We start from the raw sequence: 20162 nt of genomic DNA on the forward strand, positions 1-20162 counted from the left end.
CCTCTGTAACAAATGAATAGCGAACGCATTTCCTGCTGTCTTTCCCTCTGTATCTTTCTCTCTCTTTCCCCTAATGCTCAGCTGTTATGCTGCATCTCATAAATCAACTGGGAAGTTATGAGAGCGGAATTTGACATTATAGGCCCTCTTTTCTTCAGAGTTTTTAACTTTATGTAACTAAAGTAATAATGGGTCACGGTAGAACTCTAGCAACAGGTTGGGGAATCGTTTATGGTTTTGTCGCTTTTTTCATGTTACCTGGGGTGGGAGTCTGTTATATTTTATCTTTTTTTTTCTTGATCTCTTTTTTTGTCATCTTATGATGAGTCTGGTTCGCATCTTGTAGCTAAACATAAGCTTTTTTTGTTGTTGCCAGAGTGCAATTCCCTCCCATTTTCTGTTAAGCTACTTTGACACAACACGAATTGTGAAAAGTGCTGTACAAATAAAAGCAGGCTTGACAATAAACTGTCAGAGCTTACTTATAAAAGTCTACTGTTGAATTTTATTTGAGCACAGTAAAATAATCCTAAAATATGCTTTACTTTTTAGCACAAGTTTCATTTGTCACCTTGTTATATGTATAATTATTTTACATGTAATTCATTTTAAATATATATTTTTCAATCTTTTTCAATCTTTAGATTCTACCAGTTAGCCCATATTGCTAATTTGATTCAAAATGTTTAATGTAAATTGAGCAATGTAAATTACTGAATGTAAAGACATTCTTTCACTTTGCTTGCTTATTAAAAATAACTAAATGAACAGATTTATTTTGTCTTGATTATATGCACAAAAATGAAAATTCAATGTAATTAATTGAAATATTTCCTGATTTTTAATCTGAAGCCTGAATTTAATAAAAAAAAAAAAAAAATTCAGGGCAGTGTTGAATCAGAGTTTTGAATTAATTAATTGAAAAAGACCATTTATGCCATTTTCTACCTAATTTTAAATCCGAGACACTCATATCTGCAAGTCACAGGGCAAGATTTTTAAGAAACCTGATGACCAAAAAATTTGCCCTCAATTTCCACAAAGTGTCTTAATTTTCTACACATTTTTACCAATTTGTACATGACAGCTGCAGGTTCAGATAAGGCTAGAGCTGAGGTGTTGTTATCAGCTGCTGTGAAGTAGATGCATTTGAAGCCTGCGTTACAAAGCTAAATGATGAGCATGTAAATGTCTCCTCTTCTCTTTCTCTCATGCATCTTTCCCTCATTTCTCCGACACACTGATTTATAACAAATTGTACGTTTTTCTGTACAAGGCGTGCCTGTCACTTCAGCCTGCCATGAGAGAGACTCTTCAAAGCCAGAAAGCTCCAGAATGCTGACGTGAACAATCTCCCAAGCTCTGACATCCTCCCTCAGCCCTTGTTTCTGTATCTCTCGATCTGTCTGTCTCATTTCTGCTTCCTTCATCTTCTCCATCTCTTTCTCTGTTCACCCTCAGTCATGCAAGGCTGTCAGGGCACATCTGTGTGAGACAGAGAGCGAATAAGAACGACAGACAAAAACTCTGTTTGAGTAAGAGAGAGATTCTTGGAAACCATGACTAATTTGTTGCCAAACTCATCAGAGCTACCTGAAAAAGAAAGTTTTAGTTTAAGGTCCCATTCACACTATTAACTAGTTGCTAATTAGCATGGATAGTACTAGGATATTGGCTGTTTATTAGCACTTATAATGCACTTATTAATGCCTTATTCTGCATGACCATATTCTACCCAATTCCTAAACTTAACAACTACCTCACTAACTATTAATAAAGTTTATTGTGGCAAAAGTCATAGTTTATAGTTAGTTAATATTGAGAATTGGACCTTATCTAAAGTGTGACCAAAAACAGATTAGTAGAACATTCAGCAACCATTACTTACAATCATTAAACTATTGACAAAAAAAGTACCAGTTTGGACATTCCAATACTACGTTTTTTTCTTGTTTTTTTTGAGTATACCATTAGCATACCATTGTAAAAATACCATGGAGTAGTAATGCACCGAAATGTAAATTACTGCCCAAAATCATACATTTTACTTTGTTTATAATTTTATTATTTTAAATTTTTTATAATGTTTAGAATTACTAAACAAATTCTAGATAGCCTATTATAATATTTTTTCAGAGATTATGCTTGTTCTTTCTTCAAGTGGCATTATTGGGTAAAATATTGCATAATAGATGAAACAGAATTTTGGCTAAACAAGCAAATTTTTGCCTATAAAGAGTTACCATGGTATACCTGTCTTATTCCATTACATTTTTGCAACTTTTTTTTGTAATGGAAAAGAGGCACTAAAAACCCCATTATGTACTATTGTCTTTTTAATGTTTTTTGTCATCATTGTCCATGTGTGCGCATGTGCAATTAAGTCATAATCTTTTATTATTATTCTTGTATAATGTTGTGCTATTTATAAACATATGTTTTTGATTTCCAACAATAAAAACTCTTCATTCATAAAAGAAAGATATCATAAAAAACAAGTTGACATACTTTGGCAGTTTCTAGTTTGGCAGCGGCTGAACATGTTGCAGTGGTGCCAAGAACCTCAGAAAAAAGTTTGAAACTTGACTGTAGAAATGCACCGAGGGAAAAGTTGTTATATTGAGGTGTCTTTCAAGGCGTTTGGCTGATGCTCTGTGAGAGTGAAACCAGCCGTTGACTCATCAGCAGCTTCTCTGCAGTCTCACAAAGTGCCCTACAAACCTCTGCCTTCACTCATCCTCCCCGTAGAGCCGACAAAAGGATAACTCTTCCATTAAGCTTAGTTAACTAAAAATGTCCCTTGGAATTTGCTATCTGAGCTGGCCTGCCTCAGTATTCTTGACTTATTCATAGCTTGATCATAAATACATGACTGGTAGAGGCATGTACTTTGTGTACAAGGCGATTTTAATTAATAAATCTAGACTGAGCTGTCTCAACTGTCAAAGCAAAATGCTCACAGAGATGAGAAAAGGAAGCGACAGAGAGACTTCAGACAGACTACCTCAGCTCCACATTGGCAGCTCCACGAAGCCAATGACCTAGCCAAATGCCTGCTTTGTGTGACAACAATGCTGGGGATTTGGATTCATCTGAAATATGCTTTCTCTCTCTCTCTCTCTCTCTGTTTCTCTCTGAGTCCAAGTCTCTTTCTCGCTGTCACCTCTTTGTTCATTCATCTCATGCTGTTTGTGCGATGACGTGATAAATTCTAGGCTGTCATAACACCTTCATTTGCCCCTTCATTAGTTCTTTCCAATGAGAATAGGCTAAACAGAACGAAGCGGAGATGGTTTCTGTCGAAATTGGTTTCTTTGTGTCAGAAGTGCAGTCATGAGATCGAGATTAGGAAAAAGGGCAAAGATAAAGCCATGGCTAACAAATGAAAACGAAGGGTTGTAAATATTGTGTAGAATTGTTCTCTTTTTCCATGTATAATGACATTTTCTTGAATTGTAGTAAGCCCAGGTACATTTGAGCCTAAATAACTTGCGATAATCTGTTACTTGCTGTTCAATTACAGGCGGTTCAGATATTAATGTTCTTATACTGTATAGTAAACTCTTCCTACATTTCCGATGCCTCAAAACACTCTAGAGCTGCACAATTGAATTGAAACATTACAATCTTGATTCAAACACCCACACAATCCTATTCTTAGTTGACATCAATTCGGCTATGTCTTAACCTTTTACAAGTGCGATCACAGCAAACATTCAAATCTGTGTTGATGCTGCCGCTGACCCAGAGAGAGCAGTTGTCATGTATTGGTATGAAACAGCTTCACAAACAGTCTTTTCAACCACATTATTTCTTTCTTTCTTTGTTTATGTCCCTGAAGGGCAATTGGTTTTACAGCAAGACCAGCATACAAAAGAAGACAATTTCCAATACATTAAAAATTACATAATAAACTACACAAGACAATGACAGGCCCAAACAACAACCTACTTCCACCTACTCCCCCCATGCCCAAATTTAACAGAGAAATAGAAGTAGGAATAAAGGAATGTTTGTACCTGTTACTCCTAACAGAGGGAAATCTTAACCGAGATCCTGAGGATAAAAACTGAAACTCAGAGTAGAGAGGAAGGGAACTAACCATTAAGATGGATTGGGCTTTTCTACTGTAACTACCTGGCGATTAAACAGGATGGGTGACTCTGCTGAATTCCTAAAATCTTACTACTAGTATTAACTATTTTTGCCATCACCCTAAGACTGCCTTACCAGCATAACAGCGAATGTTAAAACCGACTCAATGTAAGATTTGTAAAATAAAATAATCAAGGACCGATCAATGTTAAACTTCTCTCTGTAGACGTTGCTGGCCCTTTTTACAAATCGTCTCCATATTTACATTAAAATTCAGCTTATCAATCACACATCCCAAATACTTATATTATTCAACAACCTCCTGCTCTTTAATAGTTGATCTGGATTTCTGGATCCAAATTTTATAATAAATCTATTGTCATGCCTGCTCCTGCAATCATCAGTGTATAAAATATACAGGAGTGGAGAAAGGGCACAATCCCGAGGGGACCCTGTGGATGAATACAACACTTCTGACAAACACCCATTCACCCTTAAAACTAAAGCTCAAAAGCCTATCTACGTATTAAAAGCGGATCAACAAATACAATTCTAGCATGAGTCTTACTTCCTTCTAAGTACCAAATTGAACAGAGTGGCCATAGCATCCTCTACTCCACACCTGGGCCCATAAGCAAACTGAAGAGGGTCAAGGGAATCTTGTACCTTTGTAAGAAGCTCTTTTTTCAGCAATCTTTCAAAACTCTTCATCACCTAAGGAAGTCAGAGCAACTGGCCTAAAATCATTTAGTGCTACTGGATGATTGGACTGGAATCTTCAGTCCAGCTCAGTATTTGCAGTACTGGGATAAAAGTTTATAGTTCGGATATAAACACTAATGTCTAAGGTTGCGATCAAAATAGAGTAAAACACCTTTTGAAAGTACTTTGAAGCTGCAAAACATTTTTTTATCATTACATCATTCCACCAGTAGGTGGGGAGGAGTGACTGGGTCCTACTTTATATTAAGTGTCTCTAACTACTATGTACTAACATTGAAATTAATCATTTGATACAATGCACTTATTGTGTACATACATGTTTTTACATTGTTCTTATATTTTGAAAATACCTGCATGTAACTACAGCTGTAATTACTTTCTGTAATTACATCTATAATTACACTGTTGACCCTTCCCTTACACCTCAACCCACCCTTAAACCTACCCATACCACCAAACCTGTCCCTAACCTTACCAGTCTCCCAACTCAGTAGCAGAAAAAGTGTTTTGCTATTCAAATTTGAACACAAGAAATACATTCTTTTTTTATGTAAGTACATCGTAGTTAAGGACACTTAATATAAAGTGGGACCAGTGACTGCCATAAAATGTATTTGTCATTGAATCAAGACATTTAAAACATTCGTTCAAAAACACTGATTCATCCAGTAATGAAACAAGTAAACTCTTTGAGTGAGTCATTGAATCGTTCATTCAAACCAATTTTTGTAAATAATTAATTCAAATGAATAATTTTTTTTTTTTTAAAGACTACAGCATTTAACATTTTATCAGAATCTCTAGTAAATTACATGTTTTTTTGTTTAGTTGTCTATTCAGAATTGTGGGAGAGTCCTAAGAATTCAGAATTCAGAATCCAGAATAGTGCAGCTCTCAAACACTCACACGCAAACCTGTGTAAACACCTCAGTGTTTGTTTTTACTGTGGCACCAGGAAAAAGTTTGCTGTGGTGTGGCAGCAATTTGTAAAACGAAACAGAAAAAAATGATGTTTGGAGCTGGAAATATTAAATGGCCAAACAAGATCTCTCATTTCTTTCTTACACAACACAGTGACTGCTTTTACACTTTCTCATCCCTCACTATTTATATGTAATGTCTATACACTGGAGTGCTGTTAAGGAGAGTAGGAGGACCGGGATAGGCTTGCATGTTATTGAAACGTCTCTTTGCTCTGCAGAATTAAAAATGTTTAAATGTGTTTAATGGTTCACAGGCATAAAAAAGCCCTATAAAGTTAAAAACCAATAAATGTCTCTCAGATGATAGCAAACTACATCTTTTCCTCTCCTATTATGCCTGAGGGAATTTTATGAATTAAATGTTTTTATTTGTTGTTGCTCTGAAGCAGTGTTTGGGAGATTTGAAAGTGTGTATGTGTAAGAGTGTGTGTGTGCATTTTTTGGAGGCTGTCTAAGACAAGAGAGACACTTGAAGTCAGATGGGCTCTGGCTCTGCACAGTGTCGGAAACCAGACAGCCACTCGTGATAGACGTTGCTGTGTGAGCCTTTTCATTCTCATTCAATAACTGGAATTCAACTCAATAAGATCTCGCTCTCAACTCAAAACTTCACTTTCTTACACGCACACAAACACTGAAGGTTCATGTCTCGCTTTTTTTTTTCTCTTGTCTCTCATGATCTTGAGAAAATTATCAACTTAAATTAGGGCTGCCAATCGATATAAATATATCAAATATTATAATATAAATTGTAATTCAATACATATTTTGACTAATCAAATTAGAATTAAAAATAGATTATTCTTTATAAAGCATTAGCATATAATTAATCAAATTAGTATGGTTAGTTGTAACTAATCAAATTCTTATTCAAATACAGCATTCCTGTATGTAAAACAGTAAAAGCATGGCGCTAACAACAGAAAGGTCATGGGTTTGAATCCCAAGGAATGCATGAATTGATAAAAATCTATACCTTCAATACAATGCAGTTGCCAAATGCATAAAAGTAATCACAGTTAATAAAAACATTTTCAAAATCATTGAATAGACATTATAATAATTGGCCTTAAACTGCATATATTTTGTTTTATTTCCATATCACTGAAGCCAATCACTGGCGTACAGTCCACAGCAATCCACATTGAATTTGTCCTTCTATCTGAGGCAGACTTGGCAACCACTGTGTTTTAAATTAAATGTAATTGAGTATTTAAAAGACGTTTCTCGAGACTCCTGCATTCTGTTCCGTTATGTTGCTGACCATCCAGTTGAATGGAGAAATGTGTCTTTAGTGAACAGCTCCTTACCCATTCAGTGCTGATTGGACAAATACATGGACGTGATGCTTCAAGCATGAATTGCTCCAGTATAACTGTAGGAAAATTCCTTATAACAGAACTTGCCACGAGGCATAATTAGTTAAATTAGTTTTTTTTTATAGCATTGTTTTTTAGTTTTAGAAGTAATCCCACTAAATGAATGCATTAAATGGACAGACCTAATTTAGGTAATACTGTAACTGCGAGGCTGAGATTAATCCTCCAAATATCACCCTGACCCTACTTATCAGTCATGTAAATGTTGGGGAATGTGCATGCCTGGAAAACCTTCCAAAGCTGAAAATTCACTTCAAAATACTTAAACCTGTCAATTTTCTTTTCCTTATTCCCATATACCCAAGCAAGGGAATCAATAATTATTTTTAAAATAATTCTTTCCTTTCATCATATTCTGATTATTATCTTGCCAGAAACAAGTGCATGAACAAGCATAAGTGTCTCTGTGTAATAAATCTTCCTTGCTTTTACAATGAGTGTGTATTTGCATACTTGTGTGTTTTGTTTGCTTTATCTTTGTCAATCTGGTAAAAGGACTGGAGACAAAGTGTCGCGTCAGGCTGTAGGAGGGGTGCTGAAACCAGTTGTCTGTGTTTATAGCTGCTCTGTTATCTTTGTTAGATAGAAGTTTGCAGACATCATGTCTCATCTGCTTGTGCTTTAGTTCTGGGGGTCTGTGTGTATCTGTGTGTTTGTTTGAGATTGTTGTTAGGACTATGCAGAAGTAAAGTCTGGAATTTTTCCACAAGAGGTCAAAATCAGGGCGTATAAACTAGAGTGAGGCGTCTTCGTTCTGTCCCTCAAGCTGTCTATTCCTTTTTTTCTCTTCTTATTCATCTTTTTTTCATCAGCATTGCAGCCCGTTTCTTGATTATTGTTCGGCCTTTTCCCGTCTGTTCTGAAGAAAAGTGGCGCTACTCAATGTGATTTCAGAAAGACTGTTTCTTCCATCTCATTTCACTGAATTGTGTGGTACATTTATATTTCTCTGAGTGTTGTGATATGCATGTCGTTTCTGATTATTGGTTGTAAGCTGGTTACTAAAAGGTAAAAATAGTTTTTTGTTGTTGTTGTTGTTGTTTTCTTGTGGTACAAAACAATATTTTGAGAGTATAATGCCAATATGCAGTCTTGTGCAAAAGTCAACCAAAATCTCAAAAACAAGCTGATTCACTGGGTTATTACAATGAATGTCAAAATGAAAGTTTGGAAATATAAACTGATATTTCCCAATGACATAGCAAAAGCAAAGATATTAAACATATAAATGGTGAAAAATCTAACATGCCTAAGACATTTTCAAAGTACCGTATAAATGTCAAAAAAGCAAATAAGATAGCCTATTCACAAATTGTTGAATTTAAATGAGCACTTTTTTGACACAATATTGACTGAAAAGTCCCTAAAATTATTTTAAAACAGTTCCAGCCAATGCTGATAATTGTCATGTTATGGCCAATGTTAAAAATGGTTGTAAACCACTAAAAACTTCAACATTTTTCAATGTCAAACCAATGTACATTGCAACTTTTGATTTTGAGATGAAAACTGTAATATGTGATAATTAATAAAAGCGCTCCAGAAAAAGTCTTAAAGAAATCGCCTCTTTAAATGTGTGTATAATATTAATATCAGCTTAAAAATGCCCAATATGAACATATAAAAAAAAAAACAATCACAAATACCACAAGAAAACCAATAATGTCCTGATATGTTGTGAATTTCTATAACCACTTTGTTTTAATCAGACGCTATTTAATCTGTGAGTTTTCATTCAATACTGATAATCTTAAAGGCCTGGTCAATATATTGGTGTGGAACATGGGAAACCAAGAGACCACCCACTGTCATGTAAATGAATGGTCGTGCCCGCTCCGTGCTTATTTGAGTAAATACAATGTAACTATGTCACCTTAAAATAAAGTGTAACCCAAATCGAACTTGTTTATAATACTGTTGCGATATCAATGGTCTCATTCACTTATGTATGTGGCAGTGTGTATTAACACTTGTGTGTAGGTGGTGTGTTTAGCTTTGTTGATCCTAAAATTGATGTTGATTTTGTGCTTTTTTGGCATTTCTAGAGGAAGAGTTAAACTGTTGATGTAGCTAAATGCAGTGGATTTTGAGGTAGAATAAAAAGAGAAGAATAATAGTTAGTTATTTTCACTTTCAGAAACTGTTAGACCTTTATTGGCCAAGTGTGATCATAAATTCATCTGGTTTACAGGAGCTCTAATCACTTAAATGTGTAAGAGGAAATACATTACAAGAATAAACATCTAAATGAAAAAAAAAATGCACAGATTCGGTATAGTGTATTTTCACTATTGCATAAAGTACATTTTTGCTGACACATGAATGGTGCCAAATACACGTTGTATCCATGAATGATGAATATGCCATACCCCTCACACCCCTTAAAGGGGTATTGAACTGTATTATTTTCTTATTTTATGTTTCCTGGGGTACACTTATAATGTTGGTATGATTTTTTACATCAAAAATGGTCATAATTTAAAAATAACAGGCCTTTTTTATACCCTGATTTTAGCCCTTTGATTTGAACGCTCTGTTTTAAGGGGGCGTGTCTGCTGTGAGACTTCAGTGTAAGTAACGCCCACTGCTTTGATTGGCTAACATCTTTGCATATGAAATAGCTAAGTATTATATGTGGAATTCTCTCAAAAACTTTTAGCACGTTTTTACTATTACAGTTCTAATCTAATCTAAATCAGATTACTAATCGTGAAAAGTGTAGATTATAGCATTATATTTTAGATTGATCGTGGCACGAAATGTTGCAGTGGATGAGCATTGTAGCCAATCACAGACATGTTGAGCGCATGAATGCAGTGACCTCATCATTGTAACTCGAGTTCTGCACACTAACTAATGCTTTCATCATAACTAACAGTGCAAACACATTGTAAATAAGAGATTCATTGATTCTAACGGGAGTTTTAGCGAGAGTCGAGAACACTCAGGCGGTTTGATTGACAGTTCCAGCGATTGTAAAGGGAGCGTTCTTTGATTGATCTCTATATATAATTGAATATATGAATCATTACATATCAGAAAAATATACATTTTGGTTAGACATGTATACATAATCTGTACATATCAAACGATCTGTAACAAAGCAATAGTGACAGTAAAACCTTTTTTTTGTCACATAAGCGTGTTGCGTCGTTCCTGTGAGATCCAATATAGTAGGCACAGCATAGTTTTTTTTCATTTCAGGTTCTCTGCAAATCCAATGCAACTGTGTTTTTCCACAGCCTGGCACTGCACAACATTTTGCACTCTTAAAAGGCATCAACTACTCTTTTAACTGAATGAGTGATTTTGGATGTCATTGTGGCAGAGCCTGAAAGGACAATGTTGGCCTTGTGGGTTGTATGGAGGGCTTTATGTGAGATATGTCAGCTGGATTAAGAGTATAAAAAGGACAGAATGATGGTAAGACAGAGGTGGAGGGAGACTGGGACATGTCCTTGCACCCTCCTTAGGTAGTCAGACAGCAATAAAAGCCCTTTAATTCAGTGTGAAATTGGGTTCGAGTGCAGATATGTATGCAGTGGATTTAATATACTTCATTAGAATGTGCACTGCGGTGGGGGCTTTCCATTGACTTCTATTGTTTTTATGCTGAGCTAATGGTATTCTCGATCCATTTTCATATACATTTTCATTAAGAGATTATTTAGTGTATTTATTAAGTCATTTTCCTCATGGGAGCTGTTGGCCAGTCTCCACAATGTAGGTGATTTCAGGTTTTACTATCCTTGTGGCAGACAAAAGCTGACCCACACATGCAGACAGTCAGGTGTGGAGGTGGTTTGCACATAAGTTGCAGCACCACAGGAGATGAAATCGGCCAATCATGAAGCCAGCTGAGACCCCACTGCGTCCTGTCGTCCCCTCAGCCCCATCCCTCCCATTCCCTCTTTTTTTCTCCTCGTTTTCCTTTACCTAGTGGTAGGGGTCATGTCACAGGCTCTGAGTAACTCTGACTGTGCTGACAATGTGGATGAAAACCACAAAAAAAGTCCATTCAAGAGAAATCCATCGTCCTTGAACGATAAATGAATGACAAACTCCACAAAAGAGAGTTTCTCTTTTACGTTTCTTGAATTCCATTCCACTCTTTATTTTGCTCAGCCATTTTTACCTCATTTACCTCTTCACCTCATTTTTGCTCTTGTTAAATTTAGTTTGTTAAAATGTATTTTCAACAATGTTGTTCTCTCACTCCTGACCTTCTCTTAGCATGACATGAATAGAACAGTTCTATATTCTGTGACAATTATGTGGGTAAGTGACTTCTTAGATAATATTAATACAAGTTAATACTGCAGAAGCAATATTAACTTAAGTCAAATGAGATTTCAATTATCTCTTTCAATTTTTCATGTATTTTCTTTCTTTATATTTCATTTGCATGGTTGCAAAGTGAAGTGTTGCAAAGCCAACTCTTTCTTTCCTCTTCAGTTATTTTACTCTCTGTAGTAGAGGTGGGCGATATACCAGTAGACACGATTAACCAGTAGAAATTTGTCAACCAGTAGAGATTTTGGACCATCTTCTCTATTGCATGCTGCTGTGCTGCTAGCCTGGCAAGCCAGACCTACATCAAGATGTTAGGTCTGGCAACTCACCATAGACACGGCTCAATCCGAGGGGCGGGATAAACGGCTGTCTTTCAAATTCCCTCTGCACGCAATAGGACAGCGCTTCAACCAACCAGAGCGTTTTCCCAACAGTGGAGCTAACGTTAGTTGATAGATTCAACTTTTGAATCTGGCCAGCAAAACTACGAACACATCTTCCTTTTTTAAGAATGACTTAAGTGCCGTTCTTTGCTCTTTTCTCAAAGAAAAACTTAACTCCAAGTCCTCCAGAGTCGCGGCCAAAGCCGATTTGAAAGACTGTACGCCAGAAGCAGCAACTCTTCTTTGTTTTCAAGTAGTAGGGAACCGTCTCAACTCTGTCGTCATTATGTTAAGCGCGATGTGATTGGCCTGACCCAATTTAGGTTTTTACAGCTCCGAAAGTCAACGGAGAGTTGCTAGACTACCCTGGCTGCAATTTTGCTGCCGCTAGGGTGAGTCTAGATTTCTAGGCTACTGTGCTGCCTGGTCACGAAAGCTTATCGTTTGCATGCGTTTTTTTAAAACGAGTGATTTTGAACTTTTGAAACACAATCGTCAGCAAAAGAGAACACATTTCGTCATACGCGTGCGCTGATGGTTTCTGAGGGCTGTGAGACGTGCGCACATGAAGCCGCTGCTCATAGAGCGTAGTACTGAACTGAATTCTTTTTGCCCTTTAATTGGGCTTCAACTGTTATACGCATACTTGTGTGTCAAAATGTCAGTCTTAGCAAGTGTCCTCGTAAACACAATCATTTATGTCTTAAGTGAACGTAAACAGTGCATTTGTAACAGTATAGTGGATCCGTGTATTTGGTCTTAATGAGACAGTGGCCTAATGATCCTGCTGGCATCTGTGTCATTAATGTTAATCAAACAACAAAAAAAGAAAACATTTCTCAATGCTCTTGAAATACAGCTGTTCATTGTTTGTTCATGTTAGTTCACAGTGCATTAACTATTGTTAACAAATACAAACATATTAAAGATTTAATGTTAATGTTAACTAATGAACCTTATTGTAAAGTGTTACGAATAAATGTATATTTAATTTACACTGTGAAGATAGTGTTTTTATGTACATTTGATTACTTTATACAATTTATTTAGGCTAGTATTTGTTATTTCTAGTGTTTGAAGTTTTTCAGATAGGTATGTTTCTTTGTTCTATTGTAGTTTGTTGTCCTATTGCTTGTAATATTATTATTAGTATACGTTTTTTGTGACATTGAAATTGGTGATAAGAATTATGAAATTTCAATGGTATACATTTTTTTGATGATATAAAAACCTTATTTAAAGCAAAAATAACTATATTGTGATATATATCGTTAACATGAAATAAAATTACTCATATTTTAAGTCTGTACTATTTTGTTTGAAAAATTTGGAAATAAAACCCTAAAAACTAAAATCAATCATTTTATAATATTATATATTTTATATATAATATTATGAGAGATTTTATCCATCACAACTTTATAATGTACAGTATGAAACAGATATTTATTTTGAGATTTGCTAAAGCAGTGTTGTTAAAATATTGTCTTGAAAGATTAAAATAGGGGAAATGAGTGAGCACAGTTATTTATCACCTTTATGTGCTTGGCTTGCGCTCACCGCTCACCAATCTATGTTGTTTGATTTTCAAGAGTGTTTTCGATTAAATCATGATCAATTCTTTAATTAGCGATAGGCGGTGAAAGTCAGTGTCTTTTGCTTTGCTGTGTTAGTGCTGGTCCTGTCATTAAGTCTTGCCTGACCCTTTTGTGCTATAGTCTGAATTGATTTCACTATAATTTTGTTTTCAGAGGAAGGGATACAGCTTGCTCATAATGGTTTTGACAAGCAATGTAGACTCAATTCTGAATTTTATTTAGGCAATTTGCATCACTAAATCATTTATATGATGTTGTTATTTCCAGACCCACAAAAAGGCTAAATGAGCTGCTTCTGTTATACTGTTGAATATTTGATGATGGAGATAAAACACAAAAAAACAAAAATGAAAGTGTCACTGGCACATTTTCTCATTCCTCTTTCTCCAATTATTCTCTCTACCATTTAAATTTTTAATTAAGCTATAAAGTATGAGAGATTGTGCAGTTTTGAGAATGATAAAAGTACGATAAATTCTTTTTCAATATTCAACAGTCCAGCAAACACTGAAGAATGGCAGTATCATTCTGATGGAATGTCATATCGTGGAGTTTATATAAGGTGACACTGCAAGGTTGAGTCTGATGTTATAAGCCTATCAAGACTCCAAACACAACCGATTATAGAGATCTTATTGCTTACATGCACTTGCAGGGAATGATTAAACTGAACCAGGGGGCTTTCCGTGCCAAATTTTTTAACATCTTAATACGGTATATGGTTTGCATCCATTTGCTCTTTTCAACCGCTCTCTTTTCTCTATTCATGTATTGCGTTGCGTGTCAGCTGCTGGTTACCCTAGGTGTTCTGCACAGCTGTCACCCCTCAGGAAGCAGAAAAGTAACAGCGTGTCCTATTGGGATTTCCAACAAGCGTTCTCACTGTGTTAATGCTTTTCAGATAATGTATGTCTTCACTGAAACCTTATGAGAATGGGATGTCTTCCTATCGGGAAGTGATATTATGAGATGGCATGATAGACTAGGAGGACAAAAGGTTAAAGAATAACAAGGTTTGTTTTAGACCAGTGGCGTGTGGAAGCCCGTCTCTTGTTTTTTTTTTTTTTTTTCTGTATAAATCCATGTTGCAGATTCATTTGATATTTTTTAACCATGACTTTTCATCTGCACTTTCCCCCATCACATTCATGCCACGTGACCTCTGTGAAACCGCAATGTTCTCAAGGGAGGTAAAAGAGACGCTGCCTTCCTATGAAACTTTATCTGCTAATGTGGCCACTGGACAGTGTTACTTGATAAAAATGTCACTTTACACACTATATGAGCTATGTTTTGTTTTTATTTTAGTACTGACAATTATTGTTCTCATTACTTGTTTATTTATGCAGGGACTGCCTCCTTGGATGAAACACCCCTGCTTTAAGGTAAAGTCACAGTAGTGAAAAATTCTGTGAAATTTAAAAAAAATACATATCAATAGTCAATACTTTAGTGGTCACCTTTTTAACCCAAGCAGCTTTCTGTTGGTAAACGTTTTACCTCTTAAATTTAGTCTCTGGCCAATATAAGTGACCCCTGAAATACACACAACTGCAACCAATGACCTTTCTTTCTGCTGCTTCGTCTCTCTGTCTCTCTCTCTCTCACTCAAGCACACTTGGTATTTCACTGTCCACTGTAGCTACTGGCCTCCTCGTCTGTATGAGTCACAGCAAACACGTTCAATTTTCAGTTCACTTATTCTTCTGATAGACTCCAACTGTGAGGGTTCATCTAAACTGACAATCAGTGCACCTCCTCTAACCCTCCTGTTCACTTTCTTTTCTTCTTTAATCCTCCTAGGGGAGTTTTGCCAACTCTGACCACAACCTTGAAATGAAGCACCCACCACCCCCTAATGCAATGCCTTTCTCTAGTCAAATGTGTATATAGGGCAACCCAGGGCATTAAGGCATGAGGTTTTGAAAAAATAAATGACCTTTAAAAAAAACCTCCTTAAAAGTTGAGAGAATAATATAAATATAAAGCCTTGTATTCATATTATTGGGCAGTGGTATGGTAAACACTGTATCTAACCATAATAGTTTATACAATCTTTCAGATTTATGCCCCTTTCAGGGGCAATTAGAACATACTGTATTTGATGTTAAATATTACGCTACATAGAACAGATTTTGGACCGATGGCAATTTTCCTGTCAGAAGATGCAAAAAGGGAAACCAAGTAACGGACAAAATTTCCTGTCGCTTTCCGTGGCTGGGTGACAAAAATCAGATTTACATGGAAGAGAGAACTTTTATTGCTTGACGCTTTGTCCTAATCAGCTGTGAAAAAATGCAAGTGTTATGCAAGTATCGTAGTACTCCGTCTTGAAAAGCTTTATCCCTTGCTAATAGAAACCAGAAATTCCACTGTAATTTCTCTCATCTCTCATTATTGTTTGCCACTCTCAAGATTGCTGTTTATCAAGATTAAAGATAAGTGGAAACTGATAGCATAACACTATCATTTATTTTCATCCTTAAAACTTGTGAACTTTTATATGTAGTAAGACAGGATGGGGAAATGAAAATATACTGAATAGTAGAAATTGCCCATGCATTGATGAGTGGTTCACAAATTTCAGTGGTGCTTTAATGTACTTATTATTTTTGTAATAATAAAAGGAGATTGTATAATTGTTTGCATAGTCATCGTACAATTGTCACCCTCATCATCGAAGGTGCATTTTTGGTAACATTGAAACAGCACAATTTATCATCACTTCCTCAAAAATAGGATGTGTTTGTGAAACAAAGCAACCAAATTGGACTTAAATCCATAACAATATGGTGTACCTGGCCAATTCTCAGGGATTACGAAGACTTGGCGACAAGGCATTGCAGGCTATCATTAGCCAGGCGTTCAACAGAGACGTGTCTGTCTGCTGCATGCTCTCAGCTCCCTGTCAATACCTGCACTTAACAGTGAAAACAGATGTTCTTCTTCCATTCCTCCTCCCACGTTGAGTGTCACCTGCGTCTTAACAAGCTGTTTGTCGCTAGTGCTGCAGGGGGCTGGGTGGGATAGTCTGGTGTCTGTGTTCATTAGCTGCCTCTAAATCTTGCTCACACCTGGATTCCTAGTCACCACTGTTTCTCTGTGTGACAAACATAGAAGAGAAGTGAGGCTTCAGCTCAGGCAATGACAGGGCTTCTCGGCTAATTTCTAGCTTGGTAATCTCAAGATAGAAGTGATTGGCAAAGATTGAACATCAAGTTCATCCAAGAGATTACTTGGAATTAACACCCTAAACACAATAATGCTGCCTACTCACTGGCTATGAGTGTGTGTGCGTCTTATATATTATGTGTATATATTGTTAAAATATATTGATTTTTAAATATTATTTGAATTATATGGCTGTGTGTGTATATGTGTATACACTACCATTCAAAAGTTTGGTGTCAGTATGATTTTTAATGTTTTTGAGAGATCAATGACAAAACAAACAACAATACGAAAGTAAAGCGGCAGCTCCTCACGGACGACTGGATGTTTATTTCCTTGGCCAATATCTTTGTTTGTTTTGTTTTTCGTTCTTTTTGCTGTGGTAGACTGAAAACCTTTGCATGCCTATTTACTGCACATGACCTTATACTTAACAATTCAGCATATTGCTCTTGGTTGAACATACCCATTCGTCATACAGCAGAAGGCTCTTAGCAGCTCTTATGTTAAAATGTTACTTTACGTGACGTGATGTGAAGGTAACCCATGCTCTGCATTTAACCCATCCATGTTTGTGCACGCACATTAGCAGCAGTGAGTAGTGAACACACTACATTGAGGATGGAAGAGAGCGCTGTTCATTCATTCCCCCACCTACTTTTTCCTGCTGGTTTTGAGAATCGAAGTCTGACTGCCCCAAAGAATTTATAGCTCTGATTTGTTTCTTCCTGCTGAACAGTGGTAATCATAATACACTAAATCCAGACATTGTCACTGTGCTAAGACTGACTGCCATCAAAAATGTAAATTCAAATTTAAGCATAGTGGCCTATCATATGTATTCTGGGGAAATAAAGGTGACTGATGCTTATACAGATTTACATTAAAACAACAGCATCATGTTCTTAAACTCTCCTTCTATCTAAGGAATTTGACTATTTATACGAAGAGGCTCACCTGACACTTGAGTCTTGATTTTTCAAGCGGTTGTGATTTGTTTTGAGCCTTCATTATGCTGTTCCATTGAGGTCCTCTCAAAACCTTTTTTTTTTTTATCGTTCATATCCTTCTTCAACTGTTCTTGTTCTCCCTTTTATCTTTATTTCTCCATTCACTCGACTGACAAGGGCTTTTGAAGCTAGGTCATGAGAGCATATAATAATGCCATTATGATTCACTGATCTTCTACTGGAGCAAATGGCCCCTCCTTCCCTGAGCGAGCCACTTTTTAAAACCAACAGCGCCGACGACGATTAGCCTGGCTCTGTCCTGTCTAATGAGCTCCTTGTTAAAGTTTAATGTCTGTGTTCCACTGCAGTCAAGAATTTTAAGCGCCGGCTCCGACTCTCTGCTGGGGAAGTGTGCCACGTTAGGCTGTTGCTCGAGAGCATGCTGCTGATGCTTTTAGTTTTGCACTTACAAACATGTCCCAGTTCTTTGGCCTGAGGGCTACAGCTTAGAGGATTATTATGAATGCTTAGAAACTTTTAATCTCAAACTGTGTGTTAAGCACACTATTCCTCTATTACTTATAAGTCAGTGATTCTTCTTTGTTTAGTTTTTTTAATTGAGGGTTTGTAAAGCCTTTCAAGATTTGATATGTGGGTAAGATAACTCAGTTTGATATTCTAAAGGGACAGTTCACCCATAAATGAAAATCCTGTCATTATTGTGTTATTCCAAACCTGTATGACTTTGTTTCTTCTGGCGAACACAAAGATGATATTTTGAAAAATCTTTCAGCTGTTTGCTTGAAAGTCAATAGTGTCTAAACAACATGGCATCCCACTTACAGTTGTGGTCAGAATTATTGACACCCCTGCTAAATATGATCAAAGATGGCTGTAAAAATAAATCTGCAATGTTTATCCTTTTGATCTTTCATTCAAAGAATTCACAAAAATTTAACCTTTCATTGAAGTAAAAGAATTAAAAAGTAGGGGTAAGTCACATTATGAAATAAATGCTTTTCTCCAAAACACGTTGGCCATAATTATTGGCACCCTTTTATTAAATATACTTTTTGCAACCTTATAATGCCTGATGAGTTTGGAGAACACCTGAGAAGAGATCAGAGACCATTCCTCCATACAAAATCTCTCCAGATCCTTCAGATTCCCAGTTCAGCCCAATCATTTTCTATAGGGTTCAGGTCAGGGGACTAGGATGGTCATGGGAGAAGCTTGCTCAGTGGCACATTTTTGTTGATTTTGATGTTTATTTTGGAACGTTGTCCCGAATGAAGATCCAGCCATGGCCCATTATAAGATTTCTAGCAGAAGCAGTCAGGTTTAAATTTTTTTATCTATTGGTATTTGCTAGAATCCATGATACCATGTATCTGAACAAGAAAAAATAGGCCCACAACATTAAAGATCCACTTGTACTTGTTATCCCTGTTTGCACCAAACACATCTAGTGTGTTTGCTGCCAAAAAGCTCTTTTTTAGTTTCATCTGACCACAGAATCCGTTCCCTTTTGAAGTTCCAGTCGTGTCTGACAACTGAATATGCTGGAGTTTGTTTCTGGAGGAGCGAGGAGCATTTTTCTCGAAATCCTCCCAAACATCATGTGCTGATGTCGGGTTTGTTTAATTTTGTTTTTATTTATTTTGTTATGCTTTCTGACCTCAAGACTCAACTAATTTCTGCAATTCTCCATCTGTGATCCTTGGAGAGTCTTTGGCTACTCAAACTATCCGCCTCACCATGCATTAAGACAATATAGACACACGTCCTCTTCCAGGCAGATTTGTGACATCTTTAGTTGATTGGAACTTCTTAATTATTGCCCTGATGGTGGAAATGCGAATCTTCAATGCTTTAGCTATTTTCTAACAGCCACTTTCTATTGTGTGAAGCTCAACAATCTTTTGCTGCTCATCAGAACTATATTCTTTGGTTTTACTCATTGTGATGGATGATTAAGGGAATTTGGCCTTTGGGTTTCCTCATATTTATACTTCTGTGAAACAAGAAGTCATAGCTAGACAATTTCTTGTTGCTATAGTCACCCTGGTGTTCTAAAAAAAAAAAGTAAAAAATAAAAATAATGGGAATATACTTCAGAGAAATTTTACTCAAAGAATTCTAGGGGTGCCAATAATTGTGGACAACGTGTTCTGGAGAAAAACATTTATTTCATAATGTGATTTTTTTTTTTTTTTTTTTTTTTTTCACTTTCAATTCTTTCACAATGAAAGGTTACATTTTTGTGAATTTCTTGAAGGAAAGATCAAAATGATAAATAATGCGGATTTATTTTACGGCCATCTTTGATCATATTTACCTGGGGTGCCAATAATTCTGACCACAACTGTAATTTAATTTAATGCAAACAAAACACAGAGACATTTTTTTATGTTTGGGTGAAATATCCCTTTAGGGATTGTCTAACCAGTTTCTAGTCTGCTACTTTGATATGTTTAATCTTTGTCATCCTCCTCAAAATGAAGCTTGAGCTATTTAGTGCGGAAATAATGTTTGCAGTCAGAGTGCATTTTAATTTAGGCCAGTATGGCATTTGAAGCAGCCATTG

General features: G+C 36.2%; 1 protein-coding gene across 1 annotated transcript in view; it reads left to right on the top strand.

Annotated features, from left to right (window-relative positions):
* dok4 (docking protein 4) overlaps nucleotides 1-20162 on the top strand; it is a 42716-nt gene that overhangs the window by 6566 nt on the left and 15988 nt on the right. The gene's annotated exons all lie outside the window — the stretch shown is intronic.

The sequence above is a fragment of the Squalius cephalus genome, assembly GCF_949319135.1.
Source record: "Squalius cephalus genome assembly, chromosome: 3".
NCBI classification, from domain to species: Eukaryota; Metazoa; Chordata; class Actinopteri; order Cypriniformes; family Leuciscidae; genus Squalius; species Squalius cephalus.